The 21,876-nt window shown below is 39.3% G+C and overlaps 1 long non-coding RNA gene across 4 annotated transcripts in view; it reads right to left on the bottom strand.

The window, feature by feature from the left end:
* The window catches only part of LOC127484242 (uncharacterized), a 59,300-nt gene extending 38,659 nt beyond the window's left edge, over nucleotides 1–20,641 (bottom strand). Inside the window, exons 1-3 of one of the 4 annotated variants that reach the window (XR_016221176.1) lie at nucleotides 20,253–20,636; nucleotides 16,103–16,213; nucleotides 15,211–15,819 (exon numbers count right to left, since the gene is read on the bottom strand). This is a non-coding gene — a long non-coding RNA (uncharacterized LOC127484242). Of the gene's footprint in view, nucleotides 1–15,210; nucleotides 15,820–16,102; nucleotides 16,214–20,252 lie in introns of those variants that run through there. The other 3 variants (XR_011382713.2, XR_016221175.1, XR_016221177.1) reach the window with 3 other exon arrangements.
* Between the last annotated feature and the right edge of the window lie 1,235 nt (nucleotides 20,642–21,876).

Raw genomic sequence — 21,876 nt, 5'->3', positions numbered from 1 at the left:
TGATCCTTAATAACAACATAAATTACTTTTTATATATCTGTCACATTCTACACTTTGCTTTTGCTTGCTGTGACAAACCTCAGTCTGCTTTATGCCTCTTACATCCATCAGAATCTCTCAGATGTAGTGTCATCCTTGTGGCCCACTCTTGTATTCCCTCTCAACCACCTCCTAATCAATGCCTACTCATCCTTTAAATCCCAGTTCATTTTGTTTTCCTTTAGAAAAATTACAATAACCTCCCACATTCTCTAAAAATATCCTCCCATGTTCTCGAACAATACAGAATTTATATTTTTAATCTTTTATTAAGATTTCTAATTTCCTTTTATATATATATATATATATATATGTATAGTAGCACAATTCATTTGGGCAGGGAAGCCCTATTAAACTTACCATTGATTCCCAGAAATGACAACGTTTGTAAGTTTGGTGATACATTTTGTAAAAATGTGACTAAGTTTATCCAATAAATGTAATGTGCATGTGTGTGTAGATATTGATAGACATGCAGATAGACATGAAAGAAAGAAAGAGAAAGTAGGGAGGAAGAAGGCCTAAAGAGAAAGCAAGTGAGAGAGAGAAATCCTTAGATTACTGCAAACAATAATAAAAAAAAAAAACATAAGAGTGAATATGTTACATCTGAGAAATGTGTGTGAAGTATATGTGAAACTTCATTGGGCAAGTCTTACAACTTTTTATAAGTCTGAAATTATGCTCAAATCAAGTTTAACAGAACACCAAATACTCTTCATTCCTATGCATTTTAGTAAATAGTCTTCTAGCCCGGATCATAGCCCAGTCACATGACCAAGGTCAGACAATTCGTAAAAAGCAGTTCTGGATGTCTCACTACACATCAATCAAAAATATAAGACATCAGTTTTCCCACTCCCCATTTTTTTCCTAAGGTAGATGCTGATAATCCATTGATTAAGGCAGGACAACACACACACTCTTAAGGTTTTCCTCAATACATCGCTCCAGGCAGGTTTAACACACATGGAAAACGTCCTTAATATCATACATTTCCTCCTATGATTCACACTGAAGCAGAAAGCCCTTGGACCCACATCTTAAAAGAAGGCTGCTTTTTAAGGGGTGGCAGAAGAAAGGTACAGAATACAATTTTGTTTTTTGAGGATAAGATTTGTGCTATGATTGAATAAATTCTGATGACGGCAAACTGAGCTCTTGCCTTGAAGTAGAATTCTTTTGGTTTGAAAGCTTGTGAACAACCCTTTTAAGTGTTCCATCTGTGGCAGCCATGACAACATGTGGCTCTCATATTTCCCTCTGATGAAACGGAGGAATCTATTAGAAGATCCTTTCACATGTAGCTTAAAGTTGTAATACAGTAGCCACAGAGAGTGATCTTTGTACCTTCCTCACTGCCATGTACTTCCTGCTCTGAACTTAGATGCTGCTTCAGGATCTCTGTTAATAAAATTCTCCAGACCATCACTACCTCTTTGAGTGGATGCTCATAAAAAAACTCAGGTGCTGTCATAGTGATTCCTTCTGCTTAAGTGAAAGTCACTGTAAAGGCATGTAGTTTTTACCATATTATTTCAGGGTTTTTTTTCAGTTAGTAGGAGTAAGGTAAACAAGAATAGGAAAGTTAAGTTGGAAAAAGGAAAAACTGAAGGAAATTGCAAACTGACTGATAGGAGAGACAGACTCATGATCACAGAGACAGCATCTTTGAGATGTGCCTCCGGATCTCAAAGACATCACTTGCAAATTTTATAATAAATCATGTTATCTGCTGATAGAAAACTGTATTTGCATCTTAAAATTAGGTTCAGATATAGCCATCCTAAACCAGGGTATGTTCTTGCAGCATGTTACACTCTTAACTGATGGTAGAGATACACTGCCCAAGTAATCAAACCTTATGGGGATGTCTAACAAGTTTCTCTGTCTACCCCAATTTATGCCATATTTTGGCATGGCTCTTTCAGTGGGACAAGGGGATGATATGTTCATGTGCATTTGGACAGCTGAATGCTATTTGCATGGAACAGATTGGTCTTTTTTATGGAAATGCAGTTAATAATAGCACAAGTCTTACAGGGGATAAAACCATTTTGTTTTTATGTTATTATCATTCATGTATTAATCCTTTAAGAAGTTTGTATTCTCTAGTGCCTTGGCTCAATAGGCTAATCCTCCGCCTGCAGCGCCGGCACACCGGATTCTAGTCTTGGTCGGGGTGCCGGATCCTGTCCCGGTTGCCCCTATTCCAGTCCAGCTCTCTGCTCTGGCCCAGGAGTGCAGTGGAGGATGGCCCAAGTGCTTGGGCCCTGCACCCACATGGGAGACCAGGAGAAGCACCTGGCTCCTGGCTTCAGATAAGCGCAGTGTGCCAGCCGCGGTGGCCATTGGAGGGTGAACCAACGGCAAAGGAAGACCTTTCTCTCTGTCTCTCTCTCTCTCTCACTGTCCACTCTGCCTGTCCACAAAAAAAAAAAAAAAAAAAGTTTGTATTCTCTAGAAGCATGGAATATGCGAATTGGCAGGATTTAACTACTTCATTCCAGTTTCCCAATCCACTTTCCCAAATTTCCTTCACAGGCAGTTGCAAATACTCTAGGATACATATTTCATATAATTTAGCTTTACAACTGAAATCTGTTCCAAGATGGTCAACTGCCTGAATCCCACTGAAAATGACAAGAGAGCAGAAAGTGGTGTGATGATTCACACTTTGGGATGCTCAGAGCATGCCTTCATCACTCTATGGTTTACAACTGTGGGAATGGAGGGCGACTTCTGTTCTGTGTAGGAAAACAGTCACTGATAGGGTACCACACACTTGAGGAATCATACCCCTGGTTAGGATCAACACAAAGCTGAACTGAGGAATGCATGTTGCTATTCTGATTGGCTGCCCTGTATCTGCAATGTTTTCCTCTATCTTATATTTCTTCATCTTCATGGCCAGACTGTCAGTGATACAATCTTGATGGCCATTTCTCAAATCAAACAAATGAGAATTATAGGAAAAAGTGGCTATTTCTATATTATCCCTCTACTAAGGGATGATGCAAAGTTCAAGATGACTTCAAGATGCTTTACTGTTCAGCTTATTGGACTCTAAGTTCCGATTTTCTTAGTATACCTCCAAACAACTTTAGTTTCCCTATTCCTTTGATACTCTCTCTCTTGCTCATCCTCTTCCCACATAGATGTCAGAGTACAGTACAAAGCTGGTGGTTTTATGTAAGAAGGATACCCAAAAAGTTAAGAACATGTGCTTGATACTGGAGAAGAGAACGTGGGAACTTTCTCTGGTGATCAGTGACTGCTAAGTGCACCACGATACTAGGCAGTGATGATCTACATACACCATGGATCTGGATCCATAGATTTAACTGTATCTGTGTTGAAGAGTTTCCTGAAGCATGCAAGGTCTTTATATTTTGTATTCTTCACATTACTAGCACATGACAGCTCAAAATACAAATGATATTAAAATAATTGGAGATATTTCCAATAAAGCACCAAAGCCAAGGTTTGCTATTTAAAACTCAGTATTAACTGGAGCCAAACTTTCCTTGGAAACATACAGCCTTAAATATCTATTCATTTCCATAGGAATGAAATGATGGACAGATTTAAATCTCTGTGAGCAGAATGGGCTGGGTTGTGACAGCACCTCCCTTAGGCCCAGACTCTCTCCATACTGTGGCTTCCCCAGCCTGATCACACACATCGTCTTTCCTGAGGTCCATAGCCTTTTTTTAAGTCTGCAAATTTAGATGAGGAAGAGACACCATCCTCTGGGGGTACAGCAACCAAACATCATTCTTTTAAAAAAGCACTAAAAGCTGCAGGTAGCACAGTTTTGCCAGTGGTGGGGTCTTCCTAGATCTTAGGGTTGTCTGTGTATTTGCTGAATTCTCTAATTCTCTATCAAGAGTCATTAAAGGTGGATGGGCAGCCATCAAAGGCTCACTCCCAGAGAGGTAGTTGTAAGAAACCTTCCTGGAGCAGCGTATTACTGCACTCCAGAAAGTCCTGTGGGGACAAAGACTGACAGATTTATGGAATTTCTCTGAGAAAAAGAGACCCTGCTGGATCCCAGGTGGCAATGTAATCCACTCATTCCTCACACTGCAGGGCCTTGCTTTGTGCAAGAGTAACAGGTTTTATAAACTTAATCTGATTATATCCATCAGGGTAATTCTGTAGGACATTTCAATATTTTTGGGAAAACTGCAGTGAATAATCTGAAAATTTAAGACTCCTTTTGTTTCCTTATTTTCAAAAATAGGTTTATGCAGACATTGCACATATACTGTACAATTATACACTTTCAAATTATGCACTTTGAAATGTATAATGCAGTGGCTTTTAATATATTCACACAATGAAGCATCCTTCATAATTAATTTCAGAATATTTTCATTGTTCAAAGAAAAGACGCTCTGCATTCCTTAGCCATCAAACAAATCTGCTCTTTCTGCACTCTTTCCCAGTAATGTACTTCTGGCTAGAGATATTCCTATTATTGATATTTTATGTATATTCATGTATATAATATTGTATGTTCATACAAATATGTGTTTCACATGTATATATTATATGTGGCCTTTTATATCTTCTCATTTTCACTTAATGTTTTCAAGGTTCATTCATATTGTAGCATGTATCAGCCCATCATGTTTTTATTGCCAAATAAAATTTCATCACATGTATATCCCACATTTTATTTAGCCATTCATCAGCTGATGGACATTTGTGTTGCTGTAGATTTGTACTTTTATGGAGAATGCTTTTGTGAACATTTATGTACAAGTTTTTGTGTACACATTAATTTTTAATTTTCTTGGGTATATATTTAGTGAAAGAGTTGTTGGATCATATGGTAGCTCCATGTTTAACTGTTTGAGGAACTTCGCAGCTGCTTTCCAAGGCAGCCATACCCTATAAAATTCCCATCCTCAGTGTACAAGTTCTCTAATTTCTGAAAATAATTATTAAGACTTGATATTACCTGCCATTTTGCCTTGTGAAGAACAATGACTTTGTAAAAATTTGGATGTGGTAATTCCCTCTTAATATGTACAATTTTAATTTGTCAGATAAATGTTTTTGAATAAGAAAAAACAGATTTAGATATGAATTGCATAGTAAAATCTTGGGCTTTTGATCAAATCAGTTGTACCTGCTTATAATGTAGAAGTTCAATGATAAGGCTTCACTTCTGTTCTTGGACACATGAAATTGTGTTAAGGCTAGCATCTGTGGGAGTTTGCCATTCCCTCTGGCAACACAAAAATGTCCTTCAGGCAAGTTAATCCTATCTTACAAACAGGAACAAGCCCTGTGAGTGCCAAGACCCTGTATATTTGTGCTTACCACTATGAAATGCATCATTCAGACTTGGGATTACAAAGGCAGATGAGGAAATACACAGTATTCTCAAGCCCAGAGAGACTGGAATCTGACAGTTCAATAGAATGATGGTGACATGAGTAGAGGAGAGTATTCCCTCTGTGTCCTCATCACAGGGGGTTGTCCATCTCGACAGGCTGGGGCCTCCATCAGAAAGTGAGGTTCCAGGAATCAATGATCTAGACTCTGCAGTTCCGGCTGAGTAGTGATGAAGAATAGATCATGCTCATATGACAGTAACAGTTCAGTGCAGTTCAAATACATATTGGATAGGTCAGCTGAGCTCAGCCTAGAAAGCCTGGCAAACTGATTTGAATTTGAAAATCTCTTTTAAAAATATTTATTTATTTGAAAGGTGGAATTACAGAGAGGCACAGGCAGAGAGAGAGAGAGAGAGAGAGAGAATCTTCCATTCTCTGGTTCACTCCTCAAATGACTACAATAGCCAGAGCTGTACCAGGCCAAAGCCAAGAACCAGGAGCTTCTTTCAGGTCTCCCATGTGGGTTCAGGGGCCCAAGTACTTGGGCCATCCTCTGCTGTTTTCCCAGGCATATTAGCAGAGAGCTGGATTGGAAGTGAAGTAGCCGAGACTGGAATCAGTGTCCATATAGGATGCTGGTGCTACAGGCAGCAGTTCAACCCACTATGCCACAGATCTTTTATTGAAAAAATAAATAAATAAACAGTCCTTTCCAAGTTAGTCAGATGTGCCCAAATGGATCTAAAACATAGAACCTAAAGCTGTGCAGTGACTGAAATCCTGAGTCCTGCTTTCATGATTCTTCCTCAAAGACATCCCAGTGTAGCGAATCTAATAACTTCCGTGAGAATCTTTAAAAAGGTAAGTTTTGGAAGGATAGAATATTGAGGATGCAGGATGGAATCTTTCTCTATTTGGATGAAAGTGTATCTGAATATATTTGTTCTTCTTTAAAAAGTTGTCCAAATGTTTTGAAAGAAAAAATTACATGAGCTTAGAGGAAAATGGGGAGCAAGGATTCTTGCCCAGAGTCATGATATAATGAGGGTGTAGAGTGTGATTTAGCTTTCTACCTGCCTGCTCCAGGAGCCTGCACTGTTATCACCCTGGCTAAATGACAAGTGAATCAGACTGTGGATAAAAGCTCCCTTTTTGATGGTGATATTATTTTCCTCTACATGGCTTAAACCACATAAGTATAAATGGCATACTTAAATAACTATATGCATAGTAAAACACAAATGTCAAATTTTCATTTAATTGTACACCTAATATTACGGAAATATTTTCAGATCTTATTTTTTCTTTGCATTCCTACAGCAACTTTAAAAAATAATCTGAAGTTTAAAAGGATGCTTTTGGCTATTGTTAGCAAGATGTTTCAAAATACAGCTTATTGAAACAACAAAATTTTGCTGATGACTCTACTGGTTAGTGAGAAGTTCCACAGGACCCAGTTCTGCATGTGGTATCTGGTGTTTGTTGTTCTGGAAGGCCTTGGGTAAAAAAAAGTGGAGCTTCTCTTCAAGTTACTTTTCATGTTCCAGCAGGTTAGTGCTTGTTAATTTTTTAATTGGTAAGCTCATTTTTTTTGAGGGGCACAGAGAAATAGAGTGATAGAGTGCTAGAGTGGAAAGTGCACCAGCTCCCATCTGCCAGATCACTCAACCCAGGTATCCTACATGAATGAGACAATCCAATCATTTGAGCTACCACTGCTGCCCCCAGGGTCTCCATTAGGAAGAAGCTAGTCAGTAGTGAAGACAGATACCAAACCCAGGCTCTTTGAAGCAGGACTACAACAGGCCAAATGCCTACCACTAGGGTTGGTTTCTTACCCTGACAGTTGTGAATTCCAAGAAACAGAGAAAGTAGAAGCATGCAAGCCCTCTTGTGATCAAGGCTTAGAACTTGTACATTCTATTGGGCCATATGATTCAAAGGTACTCCAGATTCAAAGGTTGAAGAAACATTCTTCATTCGTTGAAGGTAATTGAGGAGTTACAGAGTCACATTTCAAGAATTCGGTAAATGGAAGCCATTAAAAAATCAATCTAGCATAGTGGACATTGTTTATTTTATCTAAATCCCATGTGTATTATCATCACTGTTAGTCAAAATGCAAGCAGGCTTATCAGTAAATATTCTGGTACTGTATCCTGACATTTATAATGTAATAACACAACATTTGTGGTATCTAAATCAAACCCTGCTATTTTGATTTAATTCCCTCTTCACTTTGCCACCAAGGCGACTCTTTCAAAGATGTATCACAGTGTATTCTGGGTCCCCTCTCGGCTGAATCCTAGACCCACATAAGCCAATGCATGTTTTCATGTCTGCCTAAGAATCCCTCCAAGTTTACATGGACAAAAACAAACACAACACAACAAAAAAATACATACCAAAACTTCCCAACTTCTTACTGTATGCAATATGTCAATAAGTGATACAACCTATTTAGTTACCTGTGACTCCACAGAGGCATCAGAGATTCCTGATCTCACTTATCATCTTGGCAGAGTTCTTCAAAATGTCCCACAACTCTACTTTTACATAGTTATGTCCTGCTTTCACTCTACATTACACTGCCATTGCTGTCCCAACTCTATCGCTAGTTTCATCTATCTCTAATCTACTTATCCTCAGTTCTGCTGGGATATGTTCACTCAAATGCAAATCTGAACATTGCATCTCTCTATTAAATGTCTTCTTTAATTGCTTTCCACTTAAAAGCCCAGGCATCTTACTATGGCACTCAATGTTTTCTGATCTGATCTCTTCTTGACTCTAGAGGATTTACACTTGCTTGCTTTGCTGAGTTCTTGTTCCAGTCCCTACTAAGCACAGGTGCTTCCAGTTGTTCCAGTCTCCACCCCAACCCCGCATCATCACTGGGAGAAGAGCCTATCATATTCGATAGAAAACGTGTAGCCCAATTCTTAATGTTTGGCTCCCACTTAGTGGCACTAAACTGCCCTTTAACTTATCAGTAAAATGAAAATAGTAATGACCTCTACCTGATAAATTTGTTTCAGATTTAAAATGTAATAATGTATGGAAATAACTTAGCATAGTTACTAGCACAAATAAGTACTCCACCGTGTGAAGTATTGAAACTAGTATTTCTATAGGCTACTTTTTCTATCACTGAAGTCCTTATACATCATGCATCCTGGAGCATCCATTTTGGAATAGAATAGAATTATACTATACCAATTTTACTCATTCAAATATTCAAACTGCATAATTGAATATGCAGTTATTACATAAGATGGCAATCCCCTCCTCCCCATAGCTACTGCTCCTTAGCAGACTGTAAGCAACCTATGGACAACGTCATATTTAGCTATGTCATCTTTCGCTTTGAATTCCTTTTGTTTGTGTCTGGTCCACCACAAATGCACAATGAATGTGAGTTTCTATTTTGAAGTTACAGAATCATGACTCAGTATTTGCAGAAATTACTGTGTGTAGCCATAGGCGGGCACATTGCCAGGAAATTGAAATTTTTGGCTCATGGGAAATTATTTACTCAAATTCCAGGTTATATCTTGACAGTTGAGAATTGACCAACGTAACAGCTGGTATCTTTGGCACCTCTAAAAAACCTTAGATTAAAACAATGGTGATTTCAGCCAAGACTTGGCTTAAGACAAGGACAATTGCCTTTGATTCTAAACCATTTAGTTAATTCCAAACCCAGTGTCAGTCAATGAATCCTGTATAGGCCCATTTGTTATGAAAAATATCAACACTGGAAAACCAAAATTTGGGGAAAGTTACCAACAACAATGTCTGATGGAAGCAGGATGACCATATATTATTAAATCTAAACTTGATTGAGACCCAATTCCCATCTTAGCCATGGATGAATTAAAATACATATTTTATTAATTTAACTACTTTGACCTATCTAGAAAGATCACTATTTTTAGAATTAAGAATGTATTCTTTAATACTGAGGTAGCTTCTGCAATTGAAAGAGAAAATGTATCCCCTTTTACTTCTTATCTGTATTCCTTGAATTTATACAATCAGGGAATCTTGTGAGGTGCTGGATTTTAGCAATGTATTCATACTTCAGACTTTCTAGAAGGATTTTCAAGCACAAATCTCATTTTCATAAATCCTTGCTATTGGTTCTAAATTATTGCTGTAGCTCTTTGTCCTGACTGCTCTGACTTATGTGGCAATTAGTGGTACAATTATTCGTAAACCCAGGAGCTTGAGGAAGTCCAGAATACCTGCCTGCCAATTTACAGCTTGTCTTTCAAAACATTGCTCCTTGCTTATCTTTTTATCTATCTTAAAATCTTTCCAGTGTAATCCATTTTATCTGCTTGTCTTTATCCTAGAAAACATGGTTTATATAAAATATTTGTTTCAAAAAAATCACTTCTGATTTCTTTCAATTTCTGCAGGCTACCATCTGCAGGCTATTTTCTGGGGTCCTGAACAGGAAGAACAAAGAGATATAGGTAAAAAGAGTAACACTGAGTGACCTTGACTCTTGCTACTAGACAGACAAATGGCTTGCTTTAGTTGGGTTCCCATATTCTATTTTATTCTGAATGATAAACTATTTAAAGAATGAAGTTTACAAGGTAATAATAATTAACTCTCATTGCCTTTTTCCTTGTATTTTTGCATAGTATATTTTTATAACATTCATATAATAATGTATTGTACTGCTCTGATTTATACTTAGTGAGATAATCTTTTTTAAAAATAAATGAAAATTCAATTAATTTGGGATACAAGTTACAATCATAGTGTAAGCTCAAACAGTGAGGGATAAGAGTGAAGAACCACTCACGCACATGGATGTCCAGTTTCTTTTACACACTCACGTAGACCAGGCTTTTCTTAGTTAGGATTGCAGAGAACTAAAATCATATTAACACATTTAGTATGCCTCCATACCATATATAAACACAATACACATGCCCGTATTTATGCTTGTTCTCTCCATTCTCTATAAACAACTATGCTCACGTGCCTCTTTCTTGGTCTCCCTTCTAATTTCTTCTAAACCATAGACTTTACATTTATTGACAAGATTTGAAGTGTTTCTTCTTGATAGTTCAGATATTTTGTATCAGAGTATGTCTATACCAACTCATAGTTACAGAAAGAACTACTGTATCACATCACAGAAGTCACCTATGGTATTTATTGTCTTGTTGCAGAAGAACACAAAATACTTGAATGAGCAAAATTGTAAAATACAAGTTCCCTATTGTTATTTCCAGAAAGTTCCCTATCTCCAGTGTCAATAATTGTTTTATTTCTAAAAAATAATCTGTTTAGTTATTTTTATTTATCTTGAAGGCTGAAAGAGATCCACCTCCCATCTGCTGGTTGACAGTCTAAATGTCAACAACAGCCAGTGCTGGGTCAGGCCAAAGCCAGGAGCTGGGGATTTTATCTGGGTCTTCCATATGAATAGACCCAAGTCCTAGAGCCACCACCTGCTGCCCCCAAGGGTATGCATTTGCAAGAAGCTGGGATCCACAGCAGAACAAGAACTGGAAAGTTGGTACTCCACTATGGGTTGTGAGAGTCTCAACTGGGAACTTGTCTACTGTGCTAAACTCCCACCCCAATAGTATTATTTTATAGCCAGAAGGCTATTTTATTCTATTATATTCTTCCTCCATCTCCCTCTCCCTCTCTTGCAATGCAATAATTGGCTCTTGCCCTGGCTTTTTATGGTTCTGGTAATATAGTACCTGCCTCACTGGCCTTACTGACAGCATCCACTAGCATCTGTGTTTGATATTTAAAAAGCTGCAAGCAACTGTGCTGGATATTGATTTGTTGCTAATGAAGGAAGAGATTGAAGACCTGAGTGACGTATACCTTATCCAGAAATGATTTTAATTTAGCAACATGTAGGCTGCTTTGAATTGGAAAAAAATGACTTTCTTTCTTATCCTATCCTGGAAGAAAAAATAAACGATGTGCCTGCTGTATCTTTCTTCAGGTCAGCAGGATCAGAAATTTAAGCTATTAATACCCTGGGCACTGTCCCATGTCAGAAACCAGTCATACTGACTGATTGTATTACCACATTTGCTTTATATTTCCTATCTTCTCCTGTTCAACCAGCTTCTTTTGAGGAATTTCTGTTTGGCTTTATGTGTAGTTATGCGCTCAAGATTGGCAGGAGCCCAAGGCTTTAATAAGACAAATATTCCATTTGGAAAATAGTTTTTCCCCAATTTTGTTCTTGTAACCCCCTACCCCATTATTCCTGCTCCTTGAGTTATTTTAAGTCATGTACTACAGGAGGCACTTCAGTAGTCATGGTGGTTTGGGAGCCTGGCGATGAAATGCTGTCTGTGGTATTCTAGCTTATAAAATTGGCACAGGTGGTACTACCTTCCTGAGGCACCTCCCTTCTGCATTCCAGATGCCATTATTCCACCAGGGACTCTCTTCTTGACTGCAAGGAAATGTGGATTGGGGAGGATGTGTTGTGGATTTTCTACTTCATCACTACAATACCTCACAAAATATAATTTTAGTCATTTATAAAAGAGAATCAGACCCATGGGATGCAACACACATCTGAAAACATAAATAATGAAATGCAAATGGCACAGTCTTTCACACAGTTTGTGTGCTCCATACAAGGTCCATATTTTCAAAACTATTTTAGATAATCATAAATCTGAATGAGCCCGTAGGAGATCTCAGTCCAGTGGGTGTCCTGGCAGGTGGCGGTAGCAGAGTAGCTAGGGTTACGTGCCCCAACCACAAGTTCTCAGGCTCTCTTCACAGCAAGAGACTCAGACTGTCTCATGTTTTCAAGTCTCAGTATTTTCCAGATGATTCTGATAAGTAAGCAGGTTCAAGAACCCGTGCTTATCACCCCACTTTCCAGTGTGCACAGCCCTCTTTCAGGAACCCCTCTGGGTGTTCTAGTTTCTCTTTCAATGTCTTCAGTGATGGCAAATTGATGCTAAGTGTGACAGATCTGAGAAATGTTTCCCTCCATGCATAAAAAGACAGCCCTCCAAACTTTCCACTGATAGAAGCTAGTCCTTTTCCCTTTTCCAAAACACTACAGTTGCATGAAAAAAAGTCTCCCTTTGACTTTTTTTCCCATGTAAATAGTGCATCCCAAAAAAGTCCTAGTCCCAGAATCCCAGCTTCTGGTTTACTAAATTTTCTTGAATGGATAGTCAATATTAAAATTTCAGTGGCCTTATCCTTGCAGTTCTCTGGTAACAGTCCATCCTGAAGTTTTGTTTTTCTAAAGTCCTATTCCCTACTTCTCCTAATGAGTTGGAAATATATTCTTATGTCTTATTCTTTGCAAAGGAATCTCAGGTCTGTTTTTATGTATATGATTCCCATATCTTCAATCATATTAGCAGTTGCTAAATTTTAGTACAATAATTTTTTCACAAGAAAATTTAATAATTTAAAATTCTGTAGAGTTGAAGGCACTTTTTAAATATATGGTTTGATTTCCTACTCCTAGAACCATTGTATAGATAAGATATCAGAGAATGGTAGAATAGGTAATTTCATATTATTTTTAGCACAAATGCTATTTACTATAAAATATGTGAATATGATTCACTTAATTCAGGCTAGCAGCCAAAAACATATTTTCCTATTCATCATGGAAATTTTTCATCTAATATTTAAAAGTGAAGGATTTCATGTACTACTCTGCAGTCCCATATAATTACAGTAGGTTAAAAGTAAATGTTATACGCTATTTGGTAAATACATATTTTGTATTACCTAAAAACACTGCAAGCCCTTAATTTTAACTTGCCTCTTGTATGTGTATTTGAAATTGAACTGCAGGTTCATCTTACATGATATTCAGAAATGACAACTTAAAAAATTCAATTACAGGGCTTTGCATTTTGGTGAAGCAGGTTATATCACTGCCTGTTATGCCAGGATCCACAAGAGTGCAGGTTCGAGGCCTGGCTGGTCCAATTCTAATCCAGGTTCCTGTTAATGTGCCTGGAAAAGCAGCAAAATATGGCCCAAGTACTTGTGTCCCTGCCACCTACTCGGGAGACATGGATGGAGTTCCAGGCTCCTGGCTTCCTCTTGGTCCAGCCCTGGCTATTATAGCCATTCAGGGAGTAAACTAGTAGATGGAAAATTCTCTCTCTGACTCCACATTTCAAATAATAATTCTTTAAAAATGAACTTATAATTTCTCAACCTTACAATGATACTAAAGCAATATGCTTTCAGTAGACACTATACTTCAAATTTTGATCTTCATCTGGGCTATGGTATTCAGTATGATTCTGTCTTGTGAGGCAGAGCAGTGGCAGTGAGCTGCAGCTCCTAGTCAGCCACAACATGACGAGCAATTGACACTCTACAGTGTACTGTGTTGCTCAGCTATCATGTTCAGTAGGCTCAACACATTTTCAAAGTACAATGGGCTTATTGGGGTATAACCTTATACCCCAATACTTGTGTAGAGTTTAAGCTGATAACCCGAACATGTGAAGTAGTAGCACACGGTTTTAGTGGTTCAGAGTAATCTCTGAAATCAGCCTTCCTGCTTAAAACCTGCTTTTTGTCACCTACAAACTCTGAAATATCAAGCAAATCATTTACTTTGTATGAAGTATGCTTTTTTCATCTTTCAAATGAACAATTTAACATTACTGGGAAGCTCAAGTGAGAATAGGCATGGAGTGAAAACTTTAAGCAAAGGGTTTAATAAATTTAGTTGCCATTATTTTGTATGGATTAGGTGCTAGAACCTCCACTCCCTTAACCTCAAATGGAACAGGGCTTATTGTGTCGTTCTGCTGTAGCTGCTTCTCATGTGCTTCCCTACCCCAGGTACTGGAGCCTCACGTGAAAACTCCTCACTGCGGTGCTGGTTTGCACGGGATGAGCCACTGAAACATCTCTTCTCCAGGCTTCCCAGCTGAACCATTTGCAGGATCAGCATGAGGAAGGTGCTACAGGAGATGACCCCTGATCATTCACAAAAGCTGGACTGTGGGTAGGATCACATGCTTTTCTGTTCATTTAACAACAACTGGTAAGAAATAAAACATGAGAGAATCTTACTACATGGTTTGTTAGGTAAATGAGTAGCCTTGTATACTAGCTGATGGATGTCCTTTGCAAACCCTCAGGGTCTCATAGAGCTTGTCAACACACATGTGCATGGCTTTCCACTGCTGAATCCTCAACCTGGAAAAATAACTTGTCAGAGAAACCAGGGCCACTCAGCATCTTCAGGCAGAGGATCTTTTTGTCAAGGCTATGAATGTTGGGGACGCTTTGCTTGTGTGAGATGCCTTTTTTTTCTGCCCATAGCATTATCTCATGCCTCGGAAAAGCTTTGGAAACAATCATTCAAAACTTCCTCACCAACAGTTTTCAGAGTTTGGTTTTGTATCACCTGCCTCAGAATAATGTGGATTGCTCTTATAAACATAAAAACAAGATATCTGAATCTATCTAACACCTTCTAAATTATAAACTCAGAAGTAGATTCTAAGAGTGTCTTTTTCTTTTTTCAAATCCTGTAGATAATACTGAAGCACACTTAAGTCTGAAAATTAATAAATTAGTGCTAGGAGAAATATGGTAGCCTAGGTACTACTTATGGAGTTGAAGAGAGAGTTGGGATCATTGCAGCAACAAGTTTTGCTATGAACTTAGATATATGAGGAGTACAAAACTGTGGCCATGGTGCTCTAGGAATGTTAAAGCTGCTTTAAATATAAACATGTAAAAAATAAAAATAAAAAATACACAAGAACACAAGTAGTTTCATGGTTATGTATTGAACTGGATTATGTGGCTGATGTGTACTACACAGCTTCAATGGTGAGCCAAGTAAACATGGAGGAAATAGTTTGGGACAGTGGGGATATGATATAAGGTGGATCTTAATATAAGATCAATAGTTACTTGGGTGAATAAGAAATTCTGATGGGACATGGGGATCATATGAACAAATGAGATAGTCATAAAGATGGGATTTAGAGTAATAGAGAGTTGAGAAGGTGACTTGAAGATAAGAAGGACAGAGATGCATGAGGGTGCTCTAAAAAGTAATAAAGACAAGGCCTGAGACAAATCAAACTGCCCTGAGGCTGGTGGTGTGGCACAGCAGGTTAAACCTCCACCTGTAAAACTGGCATCCCACTTCAGAGGCTGGTTCTAGTCCTGGATGTTCCGCTTCCAATCCAGTGTCTTGCTAATGTGCCTGGGAAGGCAATGGAAGCTGGCCAAGTACTTGAGTCCCTGTCCCCTGTGTGGGAGACTCGGCTGCTCCCTGTGTGGGAGCTCGGGATCCTGGCTTTGGCTCAACCCAGCCCTGACTGCTACAGTGAATCCAGGAGTGAACTACTTGATAGAAGATCCTTTTCTCTCCATCATTTTGTGTTTCCAGTGAAGAAATAAATCTTTTCTGTAAGTACATTATATACTTGCATGAAAATGGGATCTCTTGATGCAGCACAGAGCACATGCAAACCTTTCTGTTAACTGTGAGGTGTGACCAGTGGTTACCAACAGAGTCCCTTTTCCACCTACACCGATCTGGAAATGTGTAGACCAGCTTTACTTTGGGCACAAGGATAGGGAAACCACATCCAAGATAGAAGGAAGCATTTTTTGATGGGGATATAAACCTGTTCAAAGAACAGGGGAAAGTGAAAAAGAGGAAAATAAGTTGAAAGCCAGAGTTTTACCTGTCTCTGCTTGTCTGCTTAGTTGTGTCTCCAGGGGCTTCTCCCAGGATCCGAAAGCTGAACAGCACACCTCTCCAGTAATCCTTGTATGCAGCAGGATCAGCCATCAGCCTGCAAAGCACAGCTTTATAAAATATAGTTGCTGAAATGGAAACTGGCAGCCTCATTCATTTTAAATAAGACTAAAACATAGAATCACATTCTTCTCAAGGTCTCAGATTCCATTTAATATTTCTTATGCTAAATCCCTGATCACTTGAAAAACCCACAGAAGATTAAACTCATGGTTTTTCTTTTTCTTTTAATGCTCTAGCAACATCAGAAAAATAACATTTCTAACACTCTCCCCCTTCTTTTTTTTTTTTTTAAATCTTTTAACCAGGGCAATGCCATTCATTCTCACTGCTAGGGGACAGTGTTAGGGGGCACAGTGAGTTATCTTAAGCAACTGTAGACAAGATTAGGTGCTAAGGAATTCAGTTGGAATCCTAGGGAAATAGTTCACTGGCAAGGAAGGTACTAATTTCCTGACAAAGGCCTTTGGTAAACTTAAAATAATTACATGCATAGCAAGAACAAAAGAACTCCATAATCATAGAAAGTCATCAGCATCCTTAGTGCACGCATTGGTTTGAGAATTATTGTGTGATTACAATTGTACACCATAGTTTAACCTGGAATATCCATGTAGCTTAGGAGTTTAGAATATATATGTTATTATTTTAGCCACACAAGTTAGAATCCATTCCCTTGTTAAAAAATGCACTTATTTCCTCTCTAATGAACCATAGCTTCTCTAATGCCACACTGTAGAGATAGTACCACATCCAGTTCTGAAAAGAAGCCTAACTCTTTCCTTTGACCACAAAATTGCATGCACAGGTGGAGGGAGAAATAAATCGGAGCTGATAAAAACCAGTCTTAAGATGTGATCTGGAAGACTAAGAAAGGCACATGCCCTTTTTCCTGTCTATAATTTCTGTAGTCATCTTTTCATTATAAAGGAAGAGACTGAGAATGGGGCAATGCAGACAGAAGTTAAGCCTGCATATAGAGAGAAAATAAACTGATGAAATCGCATGCCCCAGATTCATGCATCGCAACTAGACTGAGTTTACCTTTCTCAAGTGGTTTTGTTAGGGAATAAAGTCTTATTTTAAGCCACTGAAATAGGGTTCCGTGGCATGTTGGTACATGTCAGCAGTATGCTGGCAAATGTTTATCAATTCTCTCTGGTGTGCTGGTGGGGAGGGTAAAGCGCTGATTTATGGGGTTTGTTAATCTCTGTCGTGTCCTCTTCCACACCAACTTCAGGCTACCAGCTTGGGGTCACTGAACACAGGTCTGGAAAATACACACGCACATCCTTGCAAGCCATAAAGAACTGGCTCTAACACATCACTGGTCGTATTGTAAGCAAGTTTTCAATAAATCAGAGAGAATTGCTTCCACTGGCTTGTATTACCTGTTTTAGAAACATTACCCCTCTCCTTTTTCAATATGGAAAACATGACTATGGTATGATCATGTCTGGAACATTTTCTCCTGTTCGTTAGAAGAGGATATAGAACATCTCTATCAAAACAGGAGGGAGGCAGATTTAGAATATTCGAAAAATTTCATGGAACACCTAGAGGTGAAAGGTAAGATGTGCTGGGAGTAGTCATGTAGGTATCAGAACGATTTAAGATCTATGGGGCCGCATTTGGATTTCTCTAACACTTTGGGAACTTAGGAAAGACAGTTAAGATCTTTGAGTTCTATTTACACATACACAAAATCAGTTGTTTACTAATACTTAAGTGATAGAGTTAAGGTAACTACATTGATGATTTGTAATGTAAGGGCTTAACATAATGCCTAGAAGGTGGTAAATTTTCAGTAAATATTAGTGACAATTATCACAGCCACAAATAAATAAGCCACCAGTTTTTTTTCTGTCATCTGCTCTTAGGAGTCCTGTTACACCTCTGCTGAAACACTGGGTATTGTTCACATATCACTCATGCCCTGCTCATTGTCTTTTCACTTTTTACAAATTGTTATTTCTATTTTTTTTATTTGACAGGCAGAGTTAGACCGTGAGAGAGAGAGAGAGAGAAAAAAGTCTACCTTCCCTTGGTTCACCCCCCAAATGGCTGCTACGGCCGGCGCTGCACCGATCCGAGGCCAGGAGCCAGGTGCTTCCTCTTGGTTTCCCATGGGGGTGCAGGTGCCCAAGCACTTGGGTCATCCTCCATCACCTTCCCAGGCCACAGCAGAGAGCTGGACTGGAAGAGGAGCAACTGGGACTAGAACCCAGCCACCCATATGGGATGCCTGTGCCGCAGGTGGAGGATTAACCAAGTGAGCCACGGCGCTGGCACCTCTATTGGTATTTTTATTACTACTTTATTTTACTTCTCCAATTGATGGTTATGACTATTTCTGAATTAATTAATTTTACCTTGCAATTCTATCATTTCCATTTGTTTCTTAAAATAACGTGTTACATGTTGAGTTTCACTTTGAGATTACTTCTTCAGCTCTCTAATCCCACCTGGGACACACGGGCACTTTTTCTGCTGACTGCTTTTTCTCTTAATCTTGGCTAATGTTGTCCTGTTTCTTCACATAGTTGGTGAACTTTGTTTACTGGACACAATGAACGAATGCTCCATAGTACACTTTACCTCAGTTTCCTTCCTCCGAAGAGTATTCATTTCCACTCCAGTAAACACTTAGCGTACTGGGTAAGCACATTGAACCTGTGCAGTATTCAGTTGACTATTTTTTTAGTTTTTTTTTCCTTAAGATTTTCGATGTGAAACCTTAGTTGTGGGACCTAGCTTTTACTCCTAAGGCTTGGCCCTTCTAGAGTTCCAATAAAAAGCACAGGGTGATGATTACTATACCTGGCTAACCTGGTAGAATTCAAACTACAAACTTTCTTCTCCCATGGTGACCCATTGAAATTTCTACTCCAGACTTTCCTTTACTCCATCATTGCAGCCTGCAGGGCCCTTGGGAGACGTGAAACATTGGCATCAGCCATAGATATGAGAGGAGTTCGTGCATACATTTGGGGATTGCCCCACTGTGGCTCTCTCTGCCACAGGATCCGTCTTGCAGTTGCCTGCCATTATCTCAGCTGCAGCCTCTTAACAAATTAAACCAACAAGCCTGCAGGAGCCTGGAGTTTTCTACATGAGTTTCAACAAACACACACCCCAGGAGTGTGAAGTGACCCAAGGTTGTGGATCTGTAGAACACACAGTACCATCTCCTTCCTTCACAGGTCAAATGGCCTCCAGTGTTTGATTTTTCTCACTGTTCTCCAGAAACCAGTTGTACAGCTTTTCCAGAGACTTCCATGTTCTGTACGGCAGTTGATGTAATACAGGTGCTGTGATGGTACTGAAGTATAAGCAGCTCATTCCATTTCCAGTTCTGCCACTCCAGGGTGTCTCTTTCTCACCTATTAAAGTTCCTCTTTCTTGTGTTTAAGAAATACCATGCTTCTAGGGGCCGGCACCGTGGCTCACTTGGTTAATCCTCTGCCTGCAGTACCGGCATCCCATATGGGCACCGGGTTCTGTCCCGGTTGCTCCTCTTCCAGTCCAGCTCTCTGCTGTGGCCTGAGAAGGCAGTGGAGGATGGCCCAAGTGCTTGGGCCCCTGTACCCACATGGGAGACCAGGAGGAAGCACCTGGCTCTTGGCTCCGGATCGGTGCAGCGCCGGCCGTAGCGGCCACTTGGGGAATGAACCAATGGAAGGAAGACCTCTCTGTCTCTCTCTCTCACTGTCTATAACTCTACGTAAAAAGAAAAAAAAAACAAAAACAACAAAAAAAAAACCCATGCTTTTAAAATAATTGTTTCTAGCATTCTGGTGAGGCTCTATTTTATATTAGCTACTTAGCATAAATAAAATTCACCAAAGGTAGTTATTAAATGGCTCTCTTTGCTCAGTATTTGCCCTGAACTGCACTTAAATATTTTCTTACAATTAGTAAGCATCAATTTTCCAATCTTTCTATTACAATGGAGGGGCCTTTTAGCCAGCTTTTACAGGATGGATTTCTGAAGGGGTTTGAGTGGAAAAATTATTTTACTTGTTTCATGTCAAGTACACATTTGTAGCTGACAGTTTCTTATACTTGGGACTTACCTGCAGCAGAATCTCTGATGTAAGTAGGGAGGTAGCTTCAAACACGAGCTGAGGATTGCCAGTACCTGTACTGCACACAGTGTGCCCCGGGCCGCAGCCGCGTGGGCATTGCCCAAGCTCCACCCACTCCCGTGCAAACCTCAGGGGCCAGGTGTCGTCCTTAAGAAGCGGTGCCTAAAAACAATCTAAATGAAAGATCCTGGTGAACAAGACCCCAGCAGAAGGAACAGGCCATCAAGGAGAGAGGCGCCTTTCTCTGAAGGGAGGAGGGAACCTCCACTGTGATATGGCCTTGACTAAACAAGTTCAGAGTCAGTGAACTCAAGGGGCTTCCATAGCCTAGACAGCTCATAGCAAGAGTCTCAGGTGATTGCTGACGTCATAAATAAGTGTGCCAATTGTTAAATCAACAACAGGAGTCACTGGGTACATGCTCCCCACGTAGGATCTCTGTCCTTAATGTGTTCTACTATGAAACTTAAAAACAACACTACTAGTCGAACAATACCCTATACCTTGTGCGGTTGTGTGAGTGCAGCCTGTTGTAATCCTTGCTTAGTATATACTAAGTTGATCTTCAGTATATGAAGGTAATTGAAAATGAAACTCAATGAAGGGTGGGATGGGAGTGGGAGAGGGAGTGGGAGAGGGGAGGGCGACGGGAGGGAGGGAGGGAGGGAGGTGGGGGGGGAGCCGCAACAATACAAAAGTTGCACTTTGTAAATTCACATTTATTAAATAAAAAAAGAACTATATAACAAAAAAAAAGAAAAAAAAAGAACTTAATACTTTACCCTTTTAGTATTTTTTATGTTCTACTTAAAACTATTGGTTGAACTCTGTAATTAATACACAGTTACTCTTAGGTGTTTAATTAATGCTATAACCAGTATTCAAATAGTATTTTACACTTTGTGTTTCTGTGTGGGTGCAAACTGTTGAAATCTTTACTTAATATATGCTAAATTGATCTTCTGTATATAAAGATAATTGAAAATTAATCTTGATGTGAATGGAAGGGGAGAGGAAGTGGGAGAGGGGAGTGTTGTGGGAGGGAGGGAAGTTATGAGGGGGGGAAGCTACTGTAATCCATAAGCTGTACTTTGGAAATATATGTTCATTAAATAAAATGAAATATAAATATAAAAAAAAAGAAGCGGTGCCTACTAAAACTATCTACTACAGCTGCTGGTTGTTTCTCCACATGACCTGTAGTTCTTGTTATCTCATTATAATGTAATTATAATAACCAACACCAAAATCTCATCATACCCCTGATGTTGTGACCCTTCTGAGATTTCCAAAACAGGTTAAGGAGACAGGTGATAATGAAGCCCCACCCCAAACCCCACCCTTTTGAATATTCAATTAAGCCCCATCCCAAACACCACGCCCTGTGCCCCAGATCATATAAAAGGAAAGCCAGCGTCTTGTTGAGTGAGATTTTTCTCTTTCTGTGGAGTTTGTCTGTCTTTACTTTTGTGTGCTGCTGGTCTTTGGCTTTTAGTAAATCTTGGTTCTTTGGTGATTTTTATCTCCATCTCGACTTTGAATTTCTTTGTGTTAGTAAGGAGATGAACCAGTACCTAGCCAGAGGCCGCTGACAACAGGGGCACATAGATAA

This window comes from Oryctolagus cuniculus, chromosome 15 (genome assembly GCF_051225735.1).
Source record: "Oryctolagus cuniculus isolate XC-2025 breed Fujian yellow rabbit chromosome 15, ASM5122573v1, whole genome shotgun sequence".
Classification (NCBI taxonomy): domain Eukaryota; kingdom Metazoa; phylum Chordata; class Mammalia; order Lagomorpha; family Leporidae; genus Oryctolagus; species Oryctolagus cuniculus.
The sequence above is the reverse complement of the archived record's forward strand: the minus strand, read 5'-3'. Positions and strand labels throughout refer to the sequence as shown.